The sequence below is a fragment of the Gouania willdenowi genome, chromosome 6, assembly GCF_900634775.1.
Source record: "Gouania willdenowi chromosome 6, fGouWil2.1, whole genome shotgun sequence".
Taxonomy (NCBI): Eukaryota; Metazoa; Chordata; class Actinopteri; order Blenniiformes; family Gobiesocidae; genus Gouania; species Gouania willdenowi.
The window spans coordinates 20,879,410-20,899,514 of NC_041049.1; the positions used below are offsets into that span (position 1 = coordinate 20,879,410).

The 20,105-nt window shown below is 38.5% G+C and overlaps 1 protein-coding gene across 1 annotated transcript in view; it reads left to right on the forward strand.

Moving 5' to 3' along the window:
* Positions 1–837: 837 nt before the first annotated feature.
* syn3 (synapsin III) overlaps positions 838–20,105 on the forward strand; it is a 136,117-nt gene continuing 116,849 nt past the window's right edge. The window contains exon 1 of the mRNA XM_028449245.1: positions 838–973. The gene's annotated coding sequence lies outside the window, so the exon portion shown is untranslated. The remainder of the gene's footprint in view (positions 974–20,105) is intronic.

Sequence of the window (20,105 nt, forward strand, 5' to 3'; positions counted from 1 at the left end):
GAAAAAAAGAACCTGTCTTTATTTCAAATATGCTAGAAAATAAATGTAGAGTATTAAAAAGAAACACAATCAAAACATGTGTCCAACGATTTTGAAATGATTCTTGATCGCAATTTTTTGAAGGAACGTTTTAAAACACGCAATATCTAAAAAAAGAATTCAACATTGTCTTTCTTGAGCGTCTGAACTTATGATGTTTAGATAAATTGTGATCACTGTGTGTGTGTTTTTTATTTTTTTTAATGAAGTATTTCATTCTCTTCAGCTATTTACAAAATAATTTTATCTTCTTGTATTCTCACTATAAACGTGTGTTGTGTTGTCTATTTATCCTTATTGAATATTTCTTCATATGCTTTATCAGGTGTTAGGATTAGGTCTAATGGTTTTTGACTATTGTTGTAATAATGTTGCCATTGCCACACTTGTTGTTTAACTACTTAAATCGAAGAAAAAGGAAAATAATTTAAAAAACAACAACTGAGAAACGTAAATAAAATTAATTAGAAATTCGGATGTAATGTATGCATTAATGTGGTAATGTAATAATATATTAATGATTAAAACAAATGAGCCTTAATGAATCCCTTTTATATGTCAGGAGTCATTAATATTGTGAACACATTATGTTAAACAGTTAAACAGTTTATTTTTGTATTTTAATTCATTTGAATGAATTGATTAAAAGTTCAGCAGAATCCTGATTACATTTTAGACCAATGAGCTTCTACAAGTGACAGTGGTGACGATTCATTACACCCCTCACGTTCCCAGCATGCATTGGGGGGAGAGAGAGAGAGAGAGAGAGAGAGAGAGAGAGAAGGGGTGGGGATTGGGGGCGTGGTTGGGATGCAGAGAAGGACCAGCACACAGAACGGGAAAGAGCATCATCATCATTATCATCAACATCATCATCATCATCACAGGAAAGAGGAAGATCAAGGGTCCTCGTGCTCCGACACATCACTGTCAGGTAAAAGCTTTGCTGTGATTCTCTCCTCCATCAGACCCACGTTTTTATTCAACACGCTTCTTGTCGGTGTGTGTTTGTGCGCGCGCACGTGTGAGTTTTTCCACCGTGCCGTTCTGACGCGCACGCGCATCCCTGTGCTCTGCTGTGTGGGTTATTGTTCGTGCTCCGGTGCTGCTGCTGTCTCACTGTGTGCAGGGATTCCCTCAGCCTTTCCCTGGAGCCCACAGGGGCGAAGCGGCCTGCGGTGGTGGGGGGGACACCCTGGGGCACCCCGTCATTAAGTCCCTCTACCAGGGCCTTTAACTACAATTGAGCCATTTTTCATGTGACATGCTTTCTTTTCTTTTTTTTTGGCCGTGGCTATGGATACGTTAAACGTACCCATAGACTGCCACTCTATGCATACAAAGCGTCCCTCATTGGCCAGTTTAGGTCACGCGATAGTTGCACCACGTGACTTAAAGTTCCATCATTTGTGTTTTAGCTCATATTTATTTTTAGCTCCCCCGCTAACCCTTTTATTTTAGCCCTAACCGTAACTCTAACTCTATCCCTAATCCAAAATTTATTATTTTTGTTGGATATGTATTTTTAAATGTGGAATTTAAATATGTTAAAATGAAAAACATTATTTGTCAAATGTGGGATGCAAACGTAAATCTACGTTAGCGATGAGTGCGGCACCTTAGACCACTCGGCTAGTCCTGGCACGGTGGTAACACAGGCACATTGCGCTTATGTAGAAAAGGTCCGGAAATGTAGCTATGGTCCTGGGGGCTATTGCTACGTTTAACGTACCTCCAGACACTTTCTTTTTTTTTTTTTTAAATAATGTATATCTGTAAATACATAAGTAGTCTGTTGTGTGACTAATATCTATCTAAAATAATGCAATACACCTTTTCGCGGTGACATCATCATCCGGGACACTTGACCTCGCAACGCCCGCTGCTATTTTAAGAGGGGTAAACTATTGCTTGACAACCATTATTTACACTATTTACCGCGAACAACCCAAAGCTTTTACTCAATGTCTTACGAATATTTCAGCAGATTAGAGCCAAAGGCTGAGCATCGATATGAAGAAAAGTTACATCTGGTTGGTTGGCACGACTTCTTTGTTTTTTTGCCTCTCTTCTGAGTTGTTTCCTGGTTTGTTTCTGCTGTCGGCACTAATTTCGTGAGAACTGCCACTCGGGTCATCTCAGGTGGCAGTTCTCGCGAGGCTAGTGACAGCGTTCAGTTTAGAGAGGCAGAGGAATGTTTTTATTTATTTCTCTTTTATTTATTATTACATTAAAATACGGGACATTTACGGGAAAATACTAATACGGGACGATGGTGGGTAAGAGGGGTAAAATACGGGAGTTTCCCAGCCAAAACGTGATACTTTACAGGTTTTTTTTATTCTCCTTCTCTTTTTCTCTTTCTCATGGCCCGACCCAGCGGCCTGACGGCGGCCCGGCCCACTGGGGAAATCCCCGGTGTCCCCGTACGCCAGTCTGCCCTTGCCTACCATTAACGAAATGTCTACTGCAAACATATGACCACTTTGATTTTGGGCTCTGTGTAGTTCTGTCGTCGTTTGTTCGCATCAGTGCTTGGATCCATAATGTCCGTTTCTGGCCTTTTTCTGTAGGTATTCTGTAAAATTGTGTTTTTTCCTTCAGCCAGGCATGGGTGTGACAGCAAAATGTTATGTAGGATTTGGGCATTTGACGGTAAAAATCTGCCAGACTGCAAGATCTCCACCTGTGTTGTCAATGGCGTTAAGTGAAAGCATAGGTGTTTACCCTTTTTAAAATGGAGGCGTGCGTTGCTAGGTCAAGTGCTGACGTCACTCGAAAATGTGTATTCGAGAAGTCGGGCCTACGTCGATAGTAAATAAACGGGCGTCATTTATGTAAACCTGTTCATTTTATATGGCAAATTCTATATTCACAAATGTAAGTTCAACAAATCTTCCCCCCTCTTTGTAAGCTTTCTGTGTGAATTCAAAGAATATATGAAAACTATATCCCTTATTCATGCGAAAATAAAACAATGAACGAGTATATGATCTGTCTCATAAAAATAAATAAACACTTGAGTCGCTTCCACTGGGAATTGATCCTGCGTCAATGAGAAAAACCAAATCCATACATCCGCTGCATTAATCGCTCAGACACTGATCAGCTGTCAGCTCACTATTCTAATCTCTACATACCGTTTTTACTGGAGGTCGCAGGAGAAACGCAGTGTTTCCATGTTAACTTGTGACCGCGTTTACCTGAATTTACACACGGAGAAGCTATGTCCATGATTCTTTTTGTTCACAAATGACTCTAAGAACATTTTTTAAACAATCTGTGCAGCCAAACTTCAGCGCGGTGCCTTCACAGTCCAGAACATTGTTTCAGATCAATTGGCAACCTACTTCCGACAGTCGCAACATACCACAGGTTACATCTGGTCAGTAGGGTACAGACAAGAATATAATCCAAGCTTATTTATTGTCACTGTAGAGAGAATGACATGTACATCTGACTAAACATGATGATGAGATGTGATTTCATTGCTTGTACATCGACTAGAATGTGTCGGTGGTAAAAGATAAGCAAGTGAAATGACATAAACACACTTGAACATCATGCAGAAGACATGTCTTACACATAGACAGTTATGCTGCACACTTTCATTGACCTCCTATTATATGTCCCACGAGTGTCCAACACCTTATAAATTAGCTATTCCATCAGTTTTAATCATAGCACACGTATGTATTTTATTCAGCAAAATAGACGCTATGAGCTCATTAACTTGCGATGGAATTAATATACAGTATAGTGATGTATATATATATATTTATTTTAATTTTTTAATTTTTAATTATTTTTCTTAATTATTATTATTATTATTATTATTTATTTATTTATTTTTGTTTTTAACCAAACAAAGTATTATTTCTCGTCAATGTCAACTCGTGACCTACTTCTGACAGTCGCAACATCCCACAGGTTATAGCTGCTCACAGGTAGCCTGGGCACGAATAAAATATAAACCTATTTAAAGACACTAAATGATAAATAACAGCTGGCTAAACATGATTATGGGGTGCATTATACACTTCTGTATCATATAGAATTTTCAACTTGAATGTAAAGTTACGTGGGAAGTCGGTCGCCAGTTAAGTCGCCACTTCACCAACACCGGTACTGTATAAAAAGACAAACAAACAAAACAATATAATATGTTGCTATTGTTATTTTAACTATTTTGATTTTAAAACCAGAATCAGAAATACACCGTTTTTTGGTATCTGGTTTTTACGTTTTCCTGTTTCTGGTTAAATGAATAAAACTAAAAAATCAATCCGTTTTTTTCCGATTTTTAATTTGGCTTTGAAACAAAATAACCAAAGAACAAATGGTACATGCATTGTATTGCCATCTAGAATGAAATCTAAAGCCACGGAGATGCCCCTAAAATTCTCAATCCTCATTTCAGATCTTAACTGTTCACTTACAGGTTATGAAATGTAGAGACACATGTAGGAACGGGACATTTTTGGAGAATAGTTTTTACCCATCTGTCCTATGAAGGAAAGCCAATGTTTTTTTTTTTGTTTTTTTCTTTTGGGATGATATCAAAAATTATATCTGTATTATTTTTACATTGGACAATCAGCCTAACACACAATAGCTCTCTGACATGGTGAAACTTTTTCTGTTACAGTGGGAGTCAATTCGTTGTTAATGTTGTTTTACCTCCAAACAGATATGGGGAATGGCGTTGCTAGGCAAAAACATCACAACTTACCCGGATTCCCGACTTCCTGAATTGTTAAATAGGATGCAAACATACTGGTTACATCAAAGAGTAGGGATGTAACGATTAATCGTAACGCAGTTAAAATTTGATTCATAGGTATCACGATTCACATCAATACTGTGAAAATTGAATCGCAGTACTTTTTTTAACCAGCAGAGGCCAGAAGTGTTGGCGGCGGGCGGAATCTGCTAATACTTTCTTTCTGGCCGCCTTCTACTTTTAAACATGTTCATAAATGATTCCTTACCCCTTTAGCACCAAAAAATATCTGTAATATTACGTGAATACAGTATATACACATACATATGTATCCCACACCCAACATGAATTCATCATGGCGGCAAGGAAAACCTTCTGTTAAGCAGCAGGAACCTTGTGTGGATCCCATTCCTATGATGAACATCCATCCACGTTATGCTGTGTTGGGTGTGTGCAGAGGAAAGGGTGGAGACAGAGTTGTTGAGTCTCTGTAACTCCACACTGAGGATCCCACGGACCTGCAAGACAAAAGCCAGAAGGAGTACAGGAGCAAACACACAAGGGAAGAAGCAGACATAGAGGGAGTGTTTGAGAGAGGAATGGGACCCTCTGCGGTCCCTCTCTAACCTAAATGACCTCTCTCTTAACGCCCTCTCCAACCTCTCTCCAACCGAGCATGCCAGACCCCCCCACCGGCAGTCTATGCCTATTGCATCTTAACTATGAGCTATGAGCTGGTTCCTAACTAAAAGCTTTACCAAAGAGGAACGTTTTGAGCCTAACCTTAAAGGTAGAGAGGGTGTCTGCCCCCCGAACCGTGGTTGGTAGATGGTTCCAGAGAAGTGGGGCCTGATAACTGAAAGCTCTTCCTCCTATACTACTTCTAGAGACAAATGGAACAACGAGTAGGCCAGCATTTTGAGAGCGTAGTGTTCTGGGGGGATTGTATGGCACTACAAGCTCCTTGAGATAGACTGGTGCCTGTCCATTTAGGGCTTTATAAGTGAGAAGAAGAATCTTGAATTCTATTCTATATTTTATGGGAAGCCAATGTAGAGAGGCTAATACAGGAGTAATGTGATCTCTTCTCCTAGTTTTAGTCAGTACACGTGCTGCAGCATTTTGAACCAGCTGAAGTGTCTTAAGCGACTTGCTCGGGCAGCCTGCTAAAAGAGAATTACAATAATCCAGTCGAGAGGTAACAAAATTATGGACTAGCTTTTCGGCGTCGCCCTGAGACAGGATAGATCTGATTTTAGCAATGTTACGGAGATGAAAGAAGGCAGTTCTTGAAGTTTGTTTTATGTGAGAGTTGAAGGATAAATCCTGATCAAATAGAACCCCAAGGTTTCTAACAGTTGTGCTTCGTGCCAGAGTAATGCCATCTCGGGCAGTTAGGCTAGCATAGGTTTCTCTAAGGTGTCGTGGGCCCAGTACAATGACCTCAGTCTTGTCTGAGTTAAGAAGAAGAAAATTTTGGTCCATCCAGGCCCTAATGTCCTTTAGACAGACCTCAAGTTTAGATAGCTGATTTGTCTCACCTGGCTTCATTGATACATAAAGTTGGGTATCATCAGCATAGCAGTGAAAGTTAACAGAGTATTTTCTCATAACATTACCAAGGGGGAGCATATAGATACAGAAGAGGATTGGACCTAGCACAGAGCCCTGAGGAACCCCGTAGCTTACTTTAGTGTACACAGAAGACTTATTATTCACGTGTACAAACTGGTACCTATCAGATAGGTAGGACTTAAACCAGTTTAGGGCAGTCCCTGTGATTCCAAGTAATTCCTCTAATCTCGCTAGTAGAATATAGTGATCTATAGTGTCAAAAGCTGCACTAAGATCTAATAAAACCAGCACTGAGAGTCGTCCTTCATCTGAAGCCCAGAGTAGATCATTAGTTACTTTAACTAAAGCAGTCTCTGTGCTGGGTTGAGCTCCAAAACCTGACTGGAAGTCCTCGAACAGGCTGTTGTTTTGAAGGAAGTCACAGAGCTGAGCCGCCACAACTTTCTCAAGAATCTTTGAAATAAAAGGAAGATTAGATATAGGCCTGTAGTTTGCTAAAGTGGTGGAATCAAGAGTAGGTTTTTTGAAAAGGGGTTTGATTACAGCTACTTTAAAGGACTGTGGCACGTAGCCTATTGATAGGGATATATTTATTGTCTCCAACAAAGATGGGCAGACTAGGGGAACAACTTCTTTAAACAGCTTAGTTGGGATCGGATCTGAAAGGCTGGTCGATGGTTTGGAGATTGAAATTTTGAAGCAACAGCTCGACAATAACACACGGTTTCAGAAAGGGAGACAGGAACTAATCACCGGTAAAAAGCCCAGTAAACCTGTGGAAAACAATCACCAGGAATAAATAGTTGCTCCCTGATAAAGCTAGTAGCTCTAACAACAAGTAAAATAATAAACTAATGATATTACAGCCTGTGAATCCAGTACGGGGACTCACTTACTCCGCCTCTGGGTCCTAGTGCCAGCCGTCCGGTGAAGCCTGTTCTGTTTACAGAGGTCCGTGTGTGTTTAATGAGTCTGTGTGTTTCTTTTAAACCTCTTATTAAATAATCTAGGCTGGATATACCTGCCACCTTTAATTAACTTTAATTAACTTTAATGCCAAATTAAATTAGCATTAAGAATTATGTGTTTACAAGGTCAGGTTAAAGAGGAATAACTTTTATTCCTGCTTTAAAGAGGAATTAAATCTCCCATGTAAACGTGGCCATTGTTGCTTAAAAGGTGTCCTACTGCCATCCAAAGACTATCAAGTATTAATGAAGAGGCTGGTACAAGCTTTCCATCCATAACCAGTTTTCTACTTGTCCTCCAACAGATGCTCCTCAGCTTGGAAGGCTAACAGCAGCCACTAATAATCCCACTTTTTTCTGCCCTGAATTGTAAAGTAACACTGACCTTTTGGTTCTTAATGAGCTGCTTCCACTCGGCATGAGACCATCAGACCTCATGCTGTAAACAGGTCGGCTTGTAAAAGGAAAAGTTGAGTGTAGAAACAAGTTGTAGTAAAGCGGGGGATGTTTTCTCCTGAATGAATCAATAAGATGCTGTTTATATGGAAATGATTCATCAACACATAGCTAGCTGCTAGTCACCAAGATATGATGTATCTCAGTTGTAATTGTGTTTGAAATATTGACAGCTAAGTGGTACAGAATGCATTGTGCGTCCCCTAAACACATCATACGGAACAACAAAAGTGGCTGGTATTATTTAACTTAGATACCTAGAGTGTGTTTTATTTGTAAACTGATTCATTAAGAATAAATTAAAACATTGGATGTGCCCTTGTGTTGACTAATAATCCTGAGATATTCTCACCTTAAAAATACTAGCCTAAGCAAAAACCGGACAACTGCAGTCCCCAGATGGATCATTGTGGAGATTTCTGTGTGCACTTTATTGCCACCTTATGGCATGGATGTGTGTTTAGAATGACTGCCCGTCAGGAAGGTGAGGTGTAGATGGAGGACCAGGTGCAGTGAGGGTGGCAGGCAAGGAAGCAGGCTGGAGTAACATTTGAAAAGTAAAAATCCAGTAAAGGAAACAATAAACAGTCCGTAAAAACACAAATAGGTAAAAAAAAAAAAGAACTCATCAAAAAGGAGTGACATTCAGGCCATCAAAAACTCATCAAATCCACCAGCAAACACAATGGCCACTTTTACATGGGAGCTTTAATTTCTCTTTAAAGCCGAATAAAAGTTTATTCCTCTTTAAATTGACCTTGTACACACTTAGAGGCGGATTCACTAAAATATGAAATACAGGGTGGTAAACCAGTTGCGTCCCTAAATCCTCACCTGCTGCGAGGAATTAACTGAGATTGCAGCAATGATTAGTGCACATGCAGAAGTGGCGCAGACCACCCTATTTAAATGAGCGTTTTGCTCGTTCAATGTGGAGAGGTGAGGGCACAGAAGCACACAATGACATTTGAGGAAGTTACATTGGAGGCAGATGGACTTCTCTGTCTGCTTCACAAATTAATAATGTAGAAAACTAAATAATCCCCCTAATTTAATGTGGCTGCTCCGTCAGGTCCTGTAACTTTGCTCTGATCAGTCCATGAAAAACAGGCAGATTTGGACAGAAACCATCCTATTGATCTGTTGATGCCACTGATCTGAGTTAATACAGCAGCACAGTCTGTCAATTAGTCAGCACCATTTGAAGATGATCTCCTGATCATCATCCAGCAGGTCTGACCTCCTGAGTAGCGCTGTGACAAAAGATTTCTAGAAACAGGAACATCAAATAGGGCCCTTTAATTTCCCTTTTAACAGAATTGCAGAAGCAATCACGGAATCGACCAATGGAAACGGAATCATCCACTGTTGAACGTGGAAATTGACAGAATGTGAATGAAACGCCGTCATCGTGAGGCGAAGGATGCTTTTCTTGGGAAATTTATCCGGGGACCGCTCATTCGCCCGAACCCCTCCCACCCTGAGCTAAACAACATGTGAAAGCTTTCAACTGAAACACAGTTTAAGCTGCCAAAAAACTACGCAACTCATCACTTACTCCAAAATACAGAGCCGGCCAGTTGCCGCGTAACTTTTATGTGTCTGTGAAGCTCCGCCCATTTCTCGTGAAGCGCTGCTAACAGGAAAGGAGGGGCTTATCCTTCATAAGCTTCACCTGCTCAGAATGTTCCAGTCCCCCCATGTTATATGTGATTGTTTTTTCATGTTTCTTGGTCGGGATGTAACTGAAACTGAATTTCCCCTCGGGGATTAATAAAGTAATATCAGTTAATCAGTCAGTCAATCAGTGCTACAGAAGATCTGTGGGGGCAAGTTGTTTGTTTTTGTGGACGAGATCACTGATGCCAGGGATTGTAGCGTCTTAAACATCGTAGGTTCATGATAATTTGATAGTTTCTAATACTGTAAAATATTCTGGCCACTAGGGGTGAAATTACTGTTTGCATCCTTCTGTCCATTTATTTTTGTTTAATAATTATGGTCTGGAATTATGTCAAATTAAGTTTATCAAAACTTAATCAATAAACCTGCTCAGATTCAATAAGCCATTGATCCCTGAGGGGAAATTGGGTGACATTATACTGCTTGCATACATCTTTATATGACATGTGATTATGAATAATTAAAAAGGAGCAGTAAGAAATTATCCATATGAGTACAACTTATATCTACACTTTAATTGTTTGTTGTTGTCGATTGGTTTTAAATTTCATTTCTATTTTGACATACATTTTTGTTTAATTATGTGGAAATACGTAATTTGGAAAAATATAAAATTGATTTTATAGGACTCTAATCAAATACGGAACTAAAATAAGAAAAAAAAGGGGCTCCACAGGGGCATGTACCCATCATCATCAGAGCACCATGACGAATAAACAGAAGCTCAACTCAGAACACCACAAAATGATTTATACATACTGTACATATAGACAATATACACCAAATCTACCCACAGATCCTAATCCTGATTACTGAGGGATTGACAGCATTCTATTTCTGAGTTGTTGCCAATATTACTGCAACTTTCTTATCTTTGAATCAACAAAGTCTCATTAGACTCATTAGACATTTTAGGACTTCAGTCTCAGCAAAAACCTATGTCAAATCTAATGGCCTCACTTGCCAAACCAAGCGCCATCAAATGGCATGGTTTTAGGCTTCAAAATATAAGTCATCACACTCGGCCTCAGGCCATAAAACACGACATGGCATTTTATTTTGAAGGAGTCGAAAGTACACAAGACGATTTTGAAGGAACAGAAAGTATTCATGATGAAGTAAGTTGAAAAGCCGTTTTTCCTTTTATTTTTTAAAAGTTAAGATATATCTACATATTGTTTGATTAATAACTACATTGTTAAATGAAACGTTGCTGTAGCTTAACCTTTAAAATAAATAAATCAATTAACAGCTTTCAACTTACTCTAGTGTCTGAAGCAGCACGTTGATGCTGTCATGCGTATTTCCGTTTTTTTCAACATACAACGTTGCCGTTGAGTCTGATGACTTTTATTTTGAAGCCTGAGGCGTTTGTTTTGATAGGTGACGCCGTTAGCTTTGACAGAGGTTTTGCTGAGACATGAGTCCTTTCGGTCTTAAAAATGATAGAGGTTTTCCTGAGAACTGAAATGTACACCGTAGTGAGGTTGAAATGTGAGCTTTAAAATCAGAGTTCATACATAAACATACAAAAAGAAACCAGAAGGCAAAAAGAATGTCAAATATCGTTTGTTTTTCAAGAGGCAAAGTTTTAAGATGGTTACTTAGATTCTTTCAAAAAATGCCAGCCCTTCCTGTTCTCATCTGTCTTCCTTTATGACTTATTGTAGCGTCTGCGGCGCAGTGAGGTCACCTCATGGTGACTAGAATGAGACTCTCAGTCTGATGCACGCACGCTGCAGCAGACAGTCACAGACTATGGTGACACTCGGTGTGTCCTGACTCTGCAGTCGCCAAGGTTTGCAGAGAAGAGAAAACTGTGTCATGCTAGCTATTCCATAAGAAGAAATAATAAATCACCAGCTCTTCAGCTTCAAGGTTTTTAAGTTTTGCAGTCACCATTATGTAACTCTGTCAGTTCTGTTTTGAAAATGGCTGTGTACCAGAACAAAAGAGAAGCAGTGAGCTGAAACCATTTCACGGCTCTCTGAAAAAGAAATCTAGCCTATTTTGTCTTCCAATCTGGCATTTTTACAAGTTTTGTAACGCAAAGACGCTGCACAACTCTCATTCACCATCACATCAAAGCATCTCATGCATGTTTGTGGAGGGATATTGACCCTAATTAAATATTATGTCACAGGATATATATATATTTTTAAGTTAGGCACAATAATTTGTAATATATTACTGTATCTACGGGTGTTTTGGCTTTCTTTGATTGTGGAAAAAACAGAATTCACTGCCTAAAATGGAAATTGTCATTTTGTTATTATATTTTTGTTATTATTTATAAACAAAATCAAGCGGACATTGCTATGTGACACTGAATATAACCTCACCTGCATGTTTTGAGACAATATTACTCATTTACACACAATTTGTCTTCATGAACAAGTGATCAGAGAGACTGGAATGTCTATTCATGTATAAAATATGATGTAATATGACATGGCATAGACTAAACCCACATCGACATAGTTTGGAGCAATATCATGCATTTTTCCAGCGTAAAATGGTTGGCCTAATGTGTAGCAACTGTAGCAAATGGACAGACATCAAATCTCAAGCAAAATCTTGCGTAATTTAAGTGCGGTCATTCCGCTCATATACTGTACAACGTAGAAATAGGAAAAAAAGATGTTAACTCAATTCATTTACAATGACTACCTGGACATCTGATCAGGGAAACAGATAAAATGGAAACAAAGAGCGGGACAAGAGGGAAATATAGCACCATTTTTGCTGACCATCAAAAGAAACTTGATGTCGATTATGTTAGCTTTCAATCGTAAATAGCTAAATATTTAACTTTTGTATTGATCAATATCTGACAATGCACTGGCCCTCAGAACTACACAATCTACAAGTATTAGGCCTGATTCATGACCTAGCTGAGAGGCAATATAGCCTACTTAGCTAGCAAATTGCTGGTACAACTGTTAAAAAAACACCTTCAAGATAAGTCCACATCCAGTTTCTATCACTAAACCATGCTCTCTTATAAACAAATATATGAATGCTTAAAAGTAGAAGTGAAGGTAACAGAATCAACAAAGTGTGGTATTGAAACTGGAGTGCATTTGTTGCAGCAAAATGCTAACCTGAATTATTAACAATAATAACGAATACCAGTATATACTTTTGTTATGATGTGAAATTTTAATATACCGCCGTACCGGTGTATTGATTACACAACTTTTGGAACGCTGCGCTGCGGCGTGTGTCAGACCGGACCTTTTTCAACGTTGCACTTCTAAATATGAAGATAAACAGTAGCGCTCTGGTGTTAGTTGTGGTGTAAATCATACGTGTAAATGGATAAGAAAGCTGCATGTGAGCATGTGCCTGCGTGCACATGCCTCTGCTACTGGAGAATACCACTCACGGACACGGAGGCACGGTTAGCTTAGCATGTCGGCAGTTCGGCTGTAATATACAAAAAAAGAAAGCAAAGAATCGCAATTTGTAATTCCTATAATGCGGAAATATGTTCCTGGTGGAGCTGCAAACAAAACTCTACCTCATTCACCATAAGAAACCACCACACCACTGAGTATGCAGCATTTAAAGCTAGAAATCAAGCTAATGCTAAACTAAGTAATTAGTTATAGTTACTCACTACTTGATCTAAAAAGTAACTGAGTTAGTAATTGAATTACTCTATAATAAAAGTAACTCATTACTGAGGAAACTGTTGGAAAAAAAAAGGTGGTATATGTCAAATAATTCAGAATTTTTAGATGCGTGTGTCGTTGTGAGGTGCTTCATTAAATTTGAGTTGCTTATAACGGATGTCGACAAAGTCTTCACTCCTGGATGTAATGAACACTTCACATGCACGTTCTTGCCTTTGACCACAATTAATTTAAAGTAGTGTTTGTATCACCACCTTAAAAATGTCAACTTTTCATCAGACTGCTCCACGCTCACCATCTCTGCTGCTTCATCCAATCTGCAGTGTGTGTGTATGTGTGTGTGTGTGCGTGTGTGTGTGTGCTGGCACATGTGTAAAAACACTGGCTCTGATTGGCTACCATGAAACATGACGCCGTCTTAGCCAATCATAGTCGCTCACCTTGTTTTTAACCCGCCTCCTCACTACAGCTGCGTATGAAGCCAGGGGTGCTTTCGGATTAACAGTTTATTCAATCGATGCATGTAACGCACCGCATTTAACGTTCAGTAACGTTAACGGCGTAAAAAGTAATTAGTTAGATTAACTCGTTACTGAAAAAAGAAATGCCGTTACCTAACGCCGTTTTTTTAAACGCCGTTATTCCAAACACTGCTCATCATGACAGTAAAATAGGCCGTCCTAAGTCAATCTATTGCAGTAATTCCTCTCTCAACCAGTAGAAAATGCTGTGAACACCTGATTAGGCATGAAAAAAAAATACTGTCATATAACGTGAAACTGTTAGAATTTTGTAGGGATTTGGATTAGGAGCCAGAGGGTTGCTGGTTCAAGTCCCAGTGCAAACCAAGAATACGGAAGTTGTTCTGGTAGCTCAAGTACTGCGAGGTACTGCTGAGACACAAAACCCCCAACTCTGGTGCACTCCCTACATAGTCTGACATCTGTCCATTAATGCATGTCCACAAGCATGTCCCTAAAAAATAACAGAATGTAAAAACCTACATTTTCCCCTGAAGGATTAATAAAGTATTCAAAATAAACAAATAAGAACCTGTCAGACTGATCAATAGTGTATGTCAGCGTTCTGGCTTATAATTTTGAAACAATGATTCTGCCAAAAGATGGAACCTGTAAAAAAATTTGGAAACAAGCCTTAAATGATATTCATTATTGAATTGCAATTACTTAAATTTAAAGCGTTACATCAATTACAATGCTCAGGGGATTAATTGCACATTGCATTAATTGTGACTAGCATGGGAATATGTTAGTATTAATGTGTATTTTATTGTTTTGTGTAGTAGTTTTTTTGGTTTATTTGTGTGCCGCTTATTCTCGGGACTAAGTATTTTTATACATACAGTACCTCATGTTTTGCTTTATGTCTTTTTGTCTTAAATGTGTGACGTGATAAATGTTAACATTGATGAATGAAGTTTTAAAAAAAGATGCAACTTGTTGCAGTATTAATATGTAATTTATTACCATTTTAAGATTGGGCTCATTCCTGCGTTTATTAAGGGCTAGTCTGTACAGGTAAACCAATGCCGATCTATACTATGAATACTACACGTTCTTACAGCTTATTGCTGGTAAGAACAATGCCTTATATATGATTCATGCAGTTTTACCCAAAACTCTATTTGTAGATCTGGCCTTTTTTTCCACTTCAGTTTAACCAACAAGTATAAAGAAGACATTCACCCTGTAGCTCAACACAAGAATATTCAAATTCAGATGAAGAAATGTAAAAAGCATCTGACCAAAGAAAACAGTGATCTCAGTCCAAGAAGAAGGAGGCAGAATGACTGAGATCAAACGTTTAGAAATGGATCTGATAAAATGAAATGAATAGGCTATTATCCATAGGGTTTACATATTTGACTTGCTGTTGACTGTTGTGAAGAAACACAACCACAGCTCCGTAGATAGGCCTAACATCTCATTCATGGTAACCATGACAACAGCCACCATCTGACAAGCAAGCCTCACACGTATTAATAATTTCCCAGAATGCTTCAGGGCTTCCGGTTTGTGCCACCTTTTAATCGCAGAATCACGCTGAACCTTATAAAATAGGCTACAAAATAAATTGTAACAAAACCCAAACCCACTTTTTTTCTGCTGAATATATAGGTATTAAGTAGTGCTGTTGGTTGATCCTAGTGCAACATTTAACATTTTAGTAAAAGCATTTTAATTGTGCATATTTAGTTGTAAAATGTCAGAGTTACTGCCCTCTATGGGTTGAACGCCGGCTATTACAATTGAATTTTGTTATTTGCTAAGTAATTTTTTGGTGTCATTTTGACCATTGTGTGTTACTCACTGTCATAGTTGCCCCGTCCCTCCTAGGAGGGACTAGTTTTCCCCCTATCAGAGCCCTCAGCCCTACTCCTTTTTCTGCGTGTGTATAATAATTATTAGTAGTGTTGTTTATAATATGCCGTTCTAATTACCCCTCAGGTTCATTAAAGTATTTTCTGGTTCTGATTCTCAGTGAGCATTTATTAACGCTCCAATGTGGAACTCTTTTCTGCTGCGGTGATGTTTTTGACTCTGTGCTTCTATAAAGAGCAAATTCTGGTCTAATCAGAGGGTTCATCGAGCTCTGTGTGTATGTACAGACACACCGTGTGTGTATTCCCGTCTGTCTCTGTGTGTGCATGGACGTGCTTGTACTTTTTGTCACTGTGTGTGCATCTTGTTGGTTTATTAGAATGGAGTAGAGTATTCTTTATTCATCTGGCAGTGGGGAAATTTACTGACATGACAGCACAATAAAAAGTGCACATTAACTTTCAAAGGTTACCTGTCATGTAGGGAAAGTAGAGCGTATAATCCAGTTGCCACATGGCAAGCTATATTTTGTATTTAAAAGTTAACTTGAGCCTACATCACTGTAAATTTGTGTGATATGGCAAACTATTCTGTTCGATCAGAAAGCACCTAACATGTACTTGTGTACACTGCCTTGGAAACATGTCAAGTGTTTGGTAGTTTTGGTGATTTGCGATGTTTGATTCACTTTTTATGTGTCCATAGCAAGTGTTTAGTATTTATTTATTTATTTATAGTGGTATCCTGACATTTTTGCTTTAAGAGTAAAGAAAATTCAAGTATGTTTTTTTTAAAGGTTCTTGTGTCCTCATTGGCCTTATGTAAAAATTATTAGAAAAAAAAAGAGAGAAAAGTTGTCCTTGTAAATTGATTGATAATAGAACCAAATAACCTAATAATATAATCAATTTTTTGATGTTTTCCTGACATTTCGTATGATCAGTTTAGATACCCTATTTACTTACACAAATTCATGCAAATCTATGCATGCTCAGGGAGAACTTGCAATCATCTAAATTGAAGACAGCTGAGCTTTTGGGCATGACTCAGCTTAGCTAGCCACAATTTCACTGCAAAGCTAGCCTACCTAGCATAAAACAAAGTTCTTAAAAAGACCAAACACATACTGTGTCTGGGTTTAGGAGCTCAGTTATTCACAACTTCTAACGAAAGTGTCAACGAAAGAATTATGCTATTATTGTCACTTTTAAGAAGGTGTCGGCTGTTGGCAAGTTATTGAATGCTAAAAATAGCAACACTATGCTAACAGGTTTATATGCCGGTACTATAACTTGTAGATTTATGACTATATGCTAATGTTTTGCTTGTGTTGAACAACAAATTATACAACTAATTACATGTCAAAATGGAGTACATATTTCTGAGCCACAGAGAGACTGCGCTGCCACATTTAGCAAACATCAGCCAACAACCCTTGCATGCACCAGCGCATACAGAATTAGCCCACACAAGCAGTGGGATTCAAACAAACTCCACAGAAAAAGGTCCTAGGTTCAAGAAAGCTGGTGCTTTAGTTTAAATGTGAAAACTCGAGGATTATCACAAATCTTCTTGGGTTAAATGTGAGCTTGCATAGCTTACAGATCTTTTTAAGATGAATGGATGGATGACTTTATTTGTGTCAGGCATTCACAAACAGTTGCACAACATGAGCTTAGTACTCAAAGAAGACGACTACATAACACCACTATGTGTGCTGCAATAGTCAGCTGAGATTTCTCCCAGGCTTTGAGGCGTGACTTCACACCACAGCCTTCAGTGTTTGAGACATCTAACAAATTCACAGAATAGGATGAGAGCAGAGCGAGAACAGGAAGGAGTCGGCATCTTCCCTGAGCTCAGTCTCTCTTAATTACAAGATCCATAAATAGAGAAATAAGTCATAGACCCCTGCTGTCCTCCGACAGGGGTCTATGTTCTTGTGCATTGTCTGTCTCTTCCCCATCATTACTGAGCTAAGCCTGTGATTACCGCAGAACCAAAGTCCTTCTACTTTAAGGAATTCTCCAATATGTTTTTCATGTTATTAAATGTTTTGCTCATTAGCTTATATTCATTTTATTCTGCATGGAAGTAAAGTATCCAAAATGATTTTATTTTTGAATCAGACCACATTAAAATACATGTAGTCATTTCATGTTTTCTACTAGCGCTCCCTCTGTGAACACACTCTTATCTGCAGTGTTTGTCACCAGCTCTCGATTCCTTGCAGTTAAGGTACACCATACTCTCAGAGAACTAAAAAGCAAAGCCTTTAAGGAGTTTACAGCTTCAGGCATGACGAGAAAGCAGCTTATGTGGTGTTAAGAAAGTGGAGGATGTGATAGGGGTGTGAAGACTGTGATCATTGGTTCCTATCTATTACAGAGAGGAACTGTAAATAGCACTGTTTGATGGGTGACTTTAGTCACTTTGTTTAAAAGAAGAAAAAAAAAATCCTTGTAATTTGACATAAAATCTGCTTTGTTCATGAGGCCACACTTTAGTACAATTCTAATTAGGAATTAGCTTCAGTCTTATTTTTGTTGTTGTTTTTTTTTAAATTATTTCCTTTTTTTTTAAAACATCTTTTTGGTTGCAACTTTTAAGGCCTGCTCGTCGCTCACACATCAAAATTTAACATCCAACAATTGATAAATATGAAGTAAACTGGAAAAATGATTTTAATTGTGCCCCGTATCTCCAAGTACAACAAATGCATGGCCACCAGAAGTGGGTAGTAACACTTACACTTACTTAAGTAACTCTCTTAAGTAATTCTACTTGTAAGAGTAGTTTTGATGCAAGATACTTTTTACTTTTACTTGAGTATATTTGTGTAGAAGAAACGGTCCTTTTACTCCGTTACATTAGACGACATTCCGCTCGTTACTTGGCAACACACAAACTCAATTTGTTCTTTAGAGGGCTGGACCTTTATCTCAATAATGTTTAAGATTAAAGATTAAATCGGGGCTTTCGCCTTTAATTGGCCATGTAATGTATTACATTAATGGAATTCCTCCTCTGCATTTAACCCATCCCTGGGGAGCAGTGGGCAGCCATATTTGCGGCGCCTGGGGAGCAGTTCGGGGTTAAGGGACTTGCTCAACATCCCACAGTGACGGCCCAGGTGAGGCTTGAACCGGCAACCCTCAGATTACATACAAGCCCAGCGTCCTTAACCACTAGGCCACCACTCCCCTTATTATGTTACTTATTAATAACCTAATAAATGTATGTAAACCAAAACCTATTCCTATTTTTTTTGTGTAACAAATGTTATACTAAATCACCTCAAGCAAGTACTTTGTTGGAAAATGTATTTTTAACAAGAAAAACATACTTTTGGAAACGATAGTTGCTGATTTGAAGCCACTGACCACAGTACGGTAAGTCCCTTACATCTGAATAAGTCTTACAGATATACAGTAGCTCCTACTACACCACTTATGCCAGGTACTGTATAGATCTAATGTGATCAAAATACCGTATGAAAAAATAAACCATATTTCTTATTTCAAGCCAGGAAACAATAAGTAACTACATGTTTTCCCCTCAACATGTGATGTTTTCTAGAAGGTTCAAAAACAAATTTGATCTTATAAACAAAGTATTCAATTTTTCTGGTTTATGTGGTGGTGTCATGTGTTTCAAAGAAAAATGACACATTCCCAATGCCATCCATCATGAATCATTCTTGGCACCTTCTTCAAACGCTTTTCAACGGATCTTATGTTAGCTCTGACTCTCTGCCACGGTGGTGGTTTTCAGCAGGGAACAAGGACAGATTATAGTTGCTTTTACTGCAGTGACATACTGACTAAATAGATCTCTAAAAACTGTATTTTAACAGTTGCTGAAGCAACGCAAATTTATGAGGGGGTTTCATTCAGATTTCTACAACCTGCTATTTTCATTGGAGTGAACCTGCATCGATTAGGTTTCTCGTGATGCTTTGCATCTGACGTCTTCACATTCTCTAGAATGTTTCTAGAAAACCTCTGGGGGAAAAAAAAGAAGATTTTATATTTAGTTTCTTGACAACTTTTGTTGTAATCTTAGTTAAGGTTGAGGTCACAACAAAAAGTCATTTTCATTAAACCATAGTGTCAGCTTAGAAGTGGAGTGCATGGTGGCCTAATGGTTACAGAAGCAGACTTGTAACCGAATTGTTGCTGGTTTGAACCACACGATGGGTCATTTCTATGGACCTTCGAGCAAGGACCTTTACCCTAATACCTTCTCCTTGGTGCTGCAGCCTCAAAAGGAAAAGGAAAGAAGAAGTTAGTATCAGGGTAGAAAGGATCAGTATTTTTACTTTTGGGTTATAACAATTATTGAGTAGGAAAAACTTAAAACTTCAAGTTGACTTGACTTTATTCTAAGTTGGACTAATGCAAAATTGATTTGAGAACTACTCATTTAGTCCATGTCTAACTTATTTTCAAAGATCTTAACTCATTTAGGTGTTACAAACTGACAATTCAATTAAAAGAGCATAGGGCAGGCTCAAGAAATAAGACTCCATAGTGACACGACGGCCGTTGGCAATAGTATCCAGCTGCAGCCACGGAGTGGAAGCCCTTGACGGGACACAAGCCTCTGGCTGGACGGAAATGCCCCTGACGTGACAGCGGAAGCTATTTTTCAATTCGGCAAACTTCAAATTTAGCCAGGA